The following is an 8,608-nucleotide window of genomic DNA, read 5'->3' as shown; positions in this document are numbered from 1 at the left end:
TACAATTTGCCAAAACTTTTTTGCAATAGGCTCATTTGACCTGTATTATATGGTAGAGATAATTCGTGCATATTATTATTAATTATTACTATTAATTTATAAAATATTGTACAATCCAAACCATGTCTTTTGACCCTCCTGAACTTTGAATCCTTTGTTAGAAAGAAAGCAGAAAACACTTCAGTTTTCCCATGTTCATTAGTAAATAATTCTAATTTATCTGGCCTACCAGAAATTTGAGAATGAGATCTGATGAGTATATGTTTGTGTTCATACAAACGCACATAAATATGAGAAAGAAAAATACATACATATACAGAGATGTGTACAAAGTTAGTTTGTATTGACTTCAGTAGATAGTGTATATATACACACAATATACTGAAATACAACCAGAACATAATGAAATACAAAAACACTAACTTACTATATCCCAACAGAGTGATGTTCAACAAATTTGATTCATGGTGAGCTTGTTTCAGAGCTTCTTCAATTTAAACAAAAGTCTTCTAAATGCATGAACTTATTTAAGTTGTGACAAAGAGGGCTCTTTGTTGAACATTTACCATATTAAGCTATTAATGCAAGAATTAAGCAAACAAAAAATCCCAATAACATTCTGATTACTAAATTTGCTAATTTACTTAATGGTTTTACTAGGTTAATTGTATTTTGTTAATCTCTCTAGAATTATTTTTTCTATCCACGTTCCCTTGAGAATTTTCCTTGCAAAAGAAGAAAAAAAGCCTGAGAGCTTTAGTACTCTGACATTTTTGTTTCACATTAAAACAAATTTCAGATCTCTAGAGGGAACATTACCTCCAGCTACTTATTCCATATGCACTTGCAGAGAAAAATATGGCAGTACTTAAAATGCAACATTCTAGAGAATATCTGAGATTTACATATGAATACTCAGATATTTTCTCTCCTAAGCACCATCAAATCTCATCAGTCATTTCTAAAATGTTCTGAGTGCCGCTGTTTGCTGCTCTTTCAAAATTGTGAACACTGTTTAAGGACCCTCCATCATTGCCTGTTCTGCTGAAGTACTTTTTGTGAGGGCTGAAAGGAAGCAGTTTAGAGCAATGAAGAACTTGAAACAACACAGGCAAATCATTCTTGTTTCTGCTTAATTTAAGCAATTTAAATTGAGGGTTTTTTGCTTGTTCAGGTCTCACAAAAAGAATCTTTTTGACCGGATGCAGGTTGGAAACAAGCCTGAAGGACTGAGCGCTCAGCTGAGCGCCTGTCTCCTGCCGAGCTGACTCCCGCCGCTTTGGCAAGTGGGAGCCTTTGGTCCCTCCTTCTAAGGAGGGACAGACAGCGGCAGGACCGTGGTCCTTCAACAGCGGAACACTTTGTGTATGGAGCTTCAGAGAACTGGCAGGTCCAAACCTGACTGATTATCTGTCTGCGGTGGGAGGATTGCAGGACACCTCCATGTCCACCTTCGCACCAAAAGGCAGGGCTGCAACACCGGAGGGCACATTCCCTGAAACCCGCCTCGTTCTGTGCACCTTGAAATGGCCTTATTGCATCCAGCAGCTGGCATACGGTTCGGTATTGAAAGATCAGCTCTTCCAGTGGAAAAAAATAATTCACATGCTACTTAACATACTAAAAAGTTACACATACTAAAAAAATTTCATCATTTATTTTTATCATTTAGCTTTAATTGTTGCCTATTTCAGCCTCTGAAAAATATGAACTTGAAGATGTTTTCATAGTTTTTGTGTAAAGTTTTTGTTGTTAAAGATTATTGGCTCGTTTTGTGGGGAGTTTTAGTGTTGAATTTTTGTATTTTATTTTCCCAGAGGAAACTTTCCTTTTGAGTCATGGTTTTTAAAGTTTGTATCTTAAATATTTATCAGGGTGTTAGGTCCATATTTCACCTTTCTAGTTACTTCTTACCTGTGCAAAGAAATTTTATTTCAAAACAAATTCTAAGATTTAGCATATTCTACTTCTTAAAAATTTAAAGCATCAGGTCCTTGTGAGAATATTTAAAATGCATTTTCAAAATGTGAATCATGTAAAACCCAGCTTGTTCAACCAGACAATTCAGAGTAGGGAGATTCTGAGCTACCAGATATTTCCTTCAAAAACAAAAATAACATTATTGATTTTCTTACCTTTAACATTTTTCTGTTGGGGTCTCTACTCAGTAACACTTATTTTATTTCTTCAGAGCTAGAAAATTCACAAAAGAAGTACTTACACCTTAAGATAAAGATATATTTATTCTTACTGTGCACACTCAGAGAGGCTTTTCAGTTCTGGTAAGTAATTAAATGATCAAATTGTTTACCTTCTACTTCAAAGAGTTTCATTTAAAATTAAAAATAGGAGAGGAAGAATCACAAAATTAAAACTCATTTCCACTTTTTGTACATTTTTCATCTAGGGAAGAGTCTGAATTTATTGCAGAGTAGATTTATACCTATGCCCATCACAACAGAGCTAGCGCATGATTGATGTCAAATGCTAAAATATATGCCCAATGACAGTTTATTATCATTTATTTGTTAAGTCTGATGCCTTCAAAACTGGCACCAATTGAATGAAAACCTGATCTTTCTATAAATCTTAGGAATGTGTCCTTGTTGACACATAGTTAGTATGTAGGATTCATAGTATTAATATTTATCCAGAGCACACAAAATATCCTTGAGTCCTGGTTGTTTCATTAATTCTCAACATACTCAGTGACTGATTTATTTACTCCCAAGAGCAGGCTTTTTTTGGGGGTTTGGAGTTTGCTGCTTTGGTGGTTTTTTTTTTTTTTTTCCTTTTTTTTCCAGAAAGGAATCAAAGAAATAATAAGATATCTTTGCCAATCCTAATAGAGATAGTTCAATGTACTTAAAACTGTACCATATCCCTCAATCAAGTTCTGCACAAACTAGAAGTTCATGTTTGACAGCCTATTAATCAGTGAGGGAGGCGTTTGAAAAACAGGTTAGGTTAGGTTATGTTCCTACTCAGGAGAGATTGCTGCATAAGCAATGGTTTCTCTTCCAAAATCTTCCCTACATGCCGAAGTTTAGACACATAACTGCTCTTGTACAGACCACCAATAACACAGGTATAACCCACAGCTGGGAAAATGGATTCATGCACAGTTCTATCAAGCACAGCAACAGTCATTTTGTTCCTAATGTGGCCTGTAGAAATCTTGTTTAAGAACGTGTTAGATGATCTTGAGAGAGCAGATGTAAAGAAATGAGGTCACAAATATCTTAACCAACATTTTTGTCAAATATTGTCTGCCTCCCCATAGGGCTTAAGAGTTTTTGTCTTTTCCGCTTTTTTGTCTTTTCCGGATTTGGAAATTGATTCCACCCTCTCCAACGCAGTCTAAAGTAGGATAAGTTCTTTGTTTGTGTGGGACAAGTTCTGTTTTAAGCTAGATTTTCAGACACACATATACAGTTGCATTCAACTAACTTTGCCAACAGTTTCTGGCTCTACACTCCCCATCCCCAGCCACACAAACATGTAGCAATATTCCCAATCTTACTAATCTAATAACTGATTTACATTGCTTCAGGCTAAACAAAACAATCCAGCACCTCATGAGGCATCCCATAAAACCCCAGCTGTCCATCCACATCTTACCTTGTTATAAGATAGCAACCACTGACATGTACTTAATATAACAGCAGAAAGTTGTGTTAACCCTTTTTCCACCTTTTTTCCCCCGTTCTTTCTAGTAAGGTTTAAGTTCTTAAAGGGTTATATTTTATGTATATTTTTGCTTATAGTTTATAAATAAGCCAAAATGTGAAAGGAACTAGAACACTTGATTCTCCGCCCAGTGTTCATTAGATGTAAATGTGGGAAGGGCAGTTCAATGGGGTGTAGGCTACATTAATTTTTCTCATCACAAACAGAGAATCAGAGTTAACAGAGAGAAAAAATGCTGTTTAACTTAGTCACAATTAAATTAATTTCTACATTGTACACAATACACTATTCCATCATGGAAGTGATCATTAGTTTGTATTAGACAACAGAAGGGGAAGGGGCAGAGGTTGACAAGATTAGCAAAGTGTTAGCCATAAGACAGCAAATAATGTACTTTGACTTTTCTCAAGAAATCTATTCATTTCAACTAGTATTCCTTAACATTTCCGTTACCAAGGCCATTTTTCTTATTCCTCTGAAAGACGTCTATTTTTCTATTCATTATCTTACTTTAAGTATTAGCTATATTGAAATAATGGGCATTTTTCAATGTCTATTATTCTTATTTTTTTTCTCTCTGTACTTCTCTCTGGACTGTGAGAAAAGGCAAATTTCACTACAACAGTCACAATCAAAGCCTTATGCCCTCAGCAGGAAACCCATCCTCCTTTTCTCTCAGAGAAGCACAGAGACCATTTTGTCTGTGCAGCTTATCATTCTCCTGCACAAGGTTAGAAAACTAACAGGCTCAGATCTGGGTTTAGACCACAGAAACATCTGTGTGTGTCTTGCCAACCACACAGATTTATGCCAGCTCCTGCATTCTCCAGCGGACAATGTTACCATAATATTTGGCCACAAAGGTATTCCAAAGCTCCTGGTTTGCTCAGCAAGCCTGGAACAGACACATCAATAAATTAATCTGCAATTTTACAGCATTTAGAAGACACAAAATAGCCCTGCTCAGTGTTGTCTGCTGAGACAGCATCAGAGACAGTCTGTGGTTAGGAAGGCAGTGTGGGCAGCAGTACACAAGATCTGTGTGCTGCTGATGTCTGTAGAGAGTGTCCATCTCCTGGACAGACACAGGAATGGCTGCCTGGCAACTACAAAATACTGAACGGGGACCCAGTGTTTCTGTCTGACATATGCTCTTCTCTCAATTTTGTAAAAATATGGATTGTAAGAGAACACAGATTGGAGCTCTCATCAGAAAAGCTATTGAGAGAACATCTCTCTTACTTGACACATCAGGAACAGCAGAAATTTCAACAAAAAAATTATTGTCACATTTCTTCCGGGACATTTCTTCCGGGACATTTCTTCCGGGACATTTCTTCCGAAATGGGGTCATGAACTAACAGGACTTGGGTTTCTTGATGTCCTTTATGAACATTTAAAACAACCTATGAAAGTTATTTGAGAAGCCACCCTTAGGACTGAGGTCTCCTATCAGATTTTTATTGTGCAGTTGACAGCTGCCAAGTGTTGCAGACATCGCATTTCAAACCCCCGTCCTTTGAAATGCCCATCTTTGAAGAGGACAGCTAATTCCCTGTACCAGGATATGCTAACTCTCTGTGTTTCTCTTTGTATATCTACATGTCTGATTTCACGCTGTACTTGCATGTTGCTGCTGTGAAGGTCGAGCAGGTTATTGATTTTATAATAGGTCTAAAGGCACAGCCCAGCTTCACAAAATTTCCCTGTTCAAAACTCCATGTCCTTCAGCAGGACTTTTCATGTCCTTCAGCAGGACTTTTGCAAAACATACAGTTGTAGATTTAGACCTCAATAAATGGTACTGTCATTATTATTTATACTATATCTGCACTATTGGACACTGCGATAGCCAGAATGAACAGATGCTCAGGAAATTATTCAGTGGCATATGGCTGACCTTGTCATCTCATAGAAGGTTTTGTAACACTACTTATATTTCTTTTTTATATAATTATAGAAAACTATTTCATGTTTGCTCATGCTTGCTGAGAGTAAGGAGGGCAATAAATCTGGATTACAGAGGAACATGAGGACAGCTTACAGCAACAATGTGGTTTAAATGAAATGTCTTATCATTTGACTTGCAATTACATTATTGTAACATTTTGGAGGCTTGAGTGAGCAATTATAGACATAATATATCTGCAGCACTACAGAAACACAAGTACTTACAGAAAACTAAAACTAAAACCCAGAACAATTTTCCTGAAAATCTTGCCCTGTAAGTACTGCATGTATTTTCAATCACCTCATAAAATCTGCTGTTTCTTATGGTTGAACTGAGTCCCAAAGATCACCTTAAATGATATATCAAGTTGGACTAGATGAGAAAACTATTTCAGCTTTAAGCAAGGACAAGAAATTACAGTGGCAGACACCAAAAAACATAGTACAAAAGTCTCTTCAGAGAAAGAGTAATAACCTACGTTACTGGTACGCAGTTTTTTGACACCCGTGAAGACACTTTGTCTTCATGGACATAGGACAATGGATTATTTCTCAATCACAGAAATGTTACTATTTTAATACCAATTATCTTTGACTGTTAGTCTTTAAGTCATTCATCTTTTTTCTGTTCCTCTGTCAAGCTCTGGTCATTTCATCAAGGAATAGATAAAGAGTTTGGGGAATAAGATCCCCAAGGAATAGATAAAGAGTTTGGGGAATAAGATTACATGAGATTAATTAACAAATTAAAATGAATAACAGTAATATTTCATATATAAAGGGCTGAAAATTATTCACATAAATGGTTTGGATCTCTTCTTAAAAAATTGGCAACACAGCTGGCCATTTTTTCATAGTTATTATTTCTTCCTGAAAATTGGCACATTCTGAGATGGTGATGAGTGACTATGAAATGTGAAGGTTGCCAGCTGTAGTGAGATCAAAGATGTCTTTCCCTGCCTGTAAATTGCCACCATAAATGTACTGTCACAAACCACGATGCTATAAGACATGTGTTGGCATTTCTCTGGTCAAGAAATTATATAACCTCATATTGGTTTTCAACACCTGCACTATTTACAAGCATTTGAGTCCTTGCCGGCTCAGTCCCTGAGGACAGCAATGCAGTCTTATGATCTGCTAACCATGAGGATTCATTTCTGTTGTCATCTTTTGCTATAATTAAAACTGCCTGTTCAGTCATTTATAGTAAGCCTGAAAACCCAACTCAAAACAGAGGAGCTGGGAACATACATTTTCCAAGCCTCGCATGGGGTACTCAGGGTATATAAATAAAACACTCTCTTCACTTTTTCCACTCTCATAGTTTTGTTTTCTTCCATCTCTGTGTCCCATTCTCTTCCATCCTCACTGCTCAAATACCTTCCAGCATGTATGACTTTCTAATCTTGTTTCTAAACCCTAGAAATTTCTCTTCTAAAGAAAGAAAAGGGGGATGAGTATCTCCTGCCTATGGTGGGAAGTGATACAGGATTTGGACTGGTCCAGGAAATCCATAAGAGATAGTTTCCCATATTTAAAACATTCAGACCAAATCCATTCACATGTTCACATAATACTGTGCATTGAATCTGGATTGAACAGTGAATTTCAATTATAATAAAATATATTGTTGGATTCTCCTACTTCCAGAGTTTTAAGGCTGGGTCTTTAAGAAGCCCTTGTTTGCTTAGGAGAAGTCTGCTGGAGATCTCTTTTTTACCAAGTAAAAAAAAAGTAGACAAGAATTGCAGATTTGTGGACATCAGACAGATAAAAATCTGTCACAAAACAAAAACAAAATGTGTAGATTCCATCTGGAATTTAGCCAGGTGCCATCAGGAATATTTAAAAGGTTACATAAATTTCTTTCACTGGGTGACTTCAATTAAGATCATTAAGACTGCCTAGAGATAAAGGAGAGGAAAAAAGTAGAGTAAGAACATAGAAACATAAGAGCACACTAAGGAAAAACTACAGAAGAAGCCAGTAAATTCTCATGCTATGTCTGTAGAAGATATAGAGTGACAATAATATCTTGGTTCTTCCATGTCCTGACTTTTGTTGGTAGAGCAGAATAAGGCTGCTTTAAAATACACATGACCATTCTCTAAAATACACATTAAAAGTGAAGGCAGTTGTCATTGGAGGCAGCCAGATATTATGTTGATAGGGTTTGTGGTTTGTTCTCAGTAAAACAAATTATCAACATCTAATTATGGCAATTCATAAAATAGAAATTCATAAAATAAGATTAACAAAATAAAAGAATAAATAGAGAAAAATGTTGTTACTCACTAGTGACACAGCCACATTAGCCTTTTTTTACAGGGATACTGAACATCTATGGCAAAAGCAGAATATTAAAGATCTCTGATGTTTTCTGATTTCTCCTTAATTAGAAAAATCACAAACAACATATTTCATCCCAGTATTTGTTCATGCCCAACAGTGACTCAGAGAAAGCACATTAAGATGAAAAAGAAGATGCAACTCAGAAAAAGTTAATCTCCAGTTTAAGCATAGCATAATGCAGGCTCACTGCAGCTATATAATAAATTGATTCCTGGATCAGCTATAGAGCTGCTTTGAGCAAATTACTTTCTCCTCAAAGTCTCATTCTTTCCATCTATAAAATGAAAACATTAACACTTACATTCCACATAAAATGCTGCTACATTTGTAAGTAAAAAGCATTACTTATACTTTCACTACTGATGTTCCAGCCTTGCATACTGCAAATTTCTGAAAAAAAGCCAGATCTCCTCTGGTATCACCTCAGCAGTGTTAGCTTATCTCTTTTCTTAGCTTTATAGCTAAGAAAAGTTGTGAATGTAAAGGGCAAGTTTTGACTTGATGTACAGTACTGTGTTTTCCAGATCATCTGGTTATATGTGCTCAAAATTCTTTCAACACTGACAATTTCACTGCATGGTCTTGGTGAATTTGTTCACATTCAGCTTGCAAT

This window comes from Melospiza melodia, chromosome Z, assembly GCF_035770615.1.
Source record: "Melospiza melodia melodia isolate bMelMel2 chromosome Z, bMelMel2.pri, whole genome shotgun sequence".
Taxonomy (NCBI): Eukaryota; Metazoa; Chordata; class Aves; order Passeriformes; family Passerellidae; genus Melospiza; species Melospiza melodia.
Note: the sequence above shows the minus strand (reverse complement) of the source record.